This window comes from Dendrobium catenatum, unplaced genomic scaffold (assembly GCF_001605985.2).
Source record: "Dendrobium catenatum unplaced genomic scaffold, ASM160598v2 original_scaffold_19494, whole genome shotgun sequence".
In the NCBI taxonomy this organism is placed as follows: Eukaryota; Viridiplantae; Streptophyta; class Magnoliopsida; order Asparagales; family Orchidaceae; genus Dendrobium; species Dendrobium catenatum.
The window spans coordinates 1-1964 of record NW_021337954.1 but is presented as its reverse complement, the minus strand read 5'-3'; the positions used below and the strand labels follow the sequence as shown (position 1 = coordinate 1964).

The following is a 1964-nucleotide window of genomic DNA, read 5'->3' as shown; positions in this document are numbered from 1 at the left end:
ATACGAGGCGACCAATAAGGACCTGGAGGGAGTTTAAGGACCGCCTGTTGGAACGTTTCCAAACTAGCCGGAGAGGGGATTTCTATGAGCAGTTCTTCGCTTTGATGCAGGAGGGGATAGTGATGGAGTACCGTGAGCAATTTGAGTACCTTTCTAGTTGATTGGATCGGCTTCCAGAGACTGTATTGGAGGGAAGCTTTATGAAGGGACTGAAACCAAAAATCCATGCAGCAGTCAGAGTGATGAGACCTCAAGACTTAGGAGAGTCAATGGAGGCATGGATCTAGCTCAGTTGGTGGAGGATCAGAGTCACATGGAAAAAGGAGCAGGATGTAGCAGTTCAGGAGGCTCATACAGGATGACCACCACCTTTTGGCAAGCAAGAAACCAACACCGGGTACTCTTAGGGAGATTTAGAAGAAAAAGAGTGTCGGAGGAAGACCTGGAGACAACTTCAAGAAGTTCACATAAACAGAATTACAGGAGAAGAGGGCGAAGACGATCTGTTTCAGAAGTGATGAGAGGTATATGTCGGGGTGTAGGGGGTAAGGATCAAACTCTTCAGGTTCTTACCATTTGTGATGAAGAAGGAATGGAGGAGGGTGTCGTCTTTCCACCTTGCGGACAAGATGGATCTTTGGGATGGGAGTAATGTTAGACCAGTCTAGTTGTTCTGACAGGACCGGCCCAGCCGGTCCGACGGGACTAGCTTACGCGAACAGAGGCAGAAGTGTCCGCCTCCAGTATGCTCCGAACACACACCTAGGATTGCGTGGGCTATTTAGGAAGGATTTTTGAGGGAGTTAGGAGGGAAATTTAAATGTATTGACTGTTTAGGGATTTCCTTTTGATTTGTATGCATTAAATAGTTTGTTTTCCTAGGGTTAGGACATCTGGAATTTGGCTGAAATTTGAGATCTCATAGGTTTTCTTTAGGCTCTAGCAGCATCTAAAGATTTGGGAGAGATTGATCCTCCTCTCGAATAGAGTATCAATTGTATCTTATTATTTTCTCCCGTAGTTTGTTTTCTTGCAATAAAATTACTATTTTTCACTGGTTTTCCATTAGAATTGTGGAGATTTCTCGCTGTTTTTGCTCTCTTGATAGGATTTACTTGAAATCTTCAAGTGTTTCCTATCACATTCATAATATGAGATTATAAAACAAGAATATATTTAACTTGAAATAGACCCTTCCTTGATTAACTTGAACTAGACCCTTCCTTGACCCTGCCTTGATAGGAACGTTATGAATTGGATCTGCCTTGTCATAGTTGCACGAAAACACTATACTGTGGTAGCTTGTGTGCACAGGGTGTTATTCATAACAATTGCAATAATAAAAGGAGAATACCAGCATCAGAAGTTTATTTGCACCGTCAGCAACAGTTGCAAAGCTTTCAAATTGATCAGGATTAAAGTCATTTAAAGCAGCAGTAAGGTACTCTCCAGCAGGTGTTTTTGGTTTATCAATTTTCACAATAGCACCCATTATCTCTGTTTTATCCTGGGATGACAACGAAAAAACATCCATGGAACGTGTTTTAGCATTTTCACTCCTGAAAAAACAGATAATAAAATATGTCAAATAAAAAGAAATAAAAAAAAGGAGTCGAATTATGTTTAAAGCTACATTTTCGCTAAAACACCACACCTGTTCCTGTCTCCTGTCTGTGAGGAATCCAGTCTTTTGACAGAAGGGCTTGACAACTGAAAGAAATATACAAATCATTAATCTGCTCTGCTAATGCTCATAAAGTAAAACCACATACTCAACAAAAGCGCTTCATAAGCCCAGAAACTCCAGCATACTGCATGTACGTTTCATGGACACTTCAACAAGTAATGAAAGCCAATTAAACGGGAAAAAGACCCCAAGCGAGCATGCTCTAATGCATAAAGAACGGTACATGTTAAAATAAAATAAATAAAACTATGTGAAGCCAATGAAAGCAAAGAAAATT

The 1964-nt window shown here is 40.6% G+C and overlaps 1 long non-coding RNA gene across 1 annotated transcript; it reads right to left on the bottom strand.

Annotated features, from left to right (window-relative positions):
* Positions 1-1471: 1471 nt before the first annotated feature.
* Positions 1472-1806, bottom strand: LOC114578422. The gene is made up of 2 exons (XR_003699448.1): positions 1655-1806; positions 1472-1559 (listed from the first exon to the last, which is right to left on the bottom strand). It is a non-coding gene; the product is annotated as an uncharacterized LOC114578422 (long non-coding RNA).
* Positions 1807-1964: the final 158 nt, after the last annotated feature.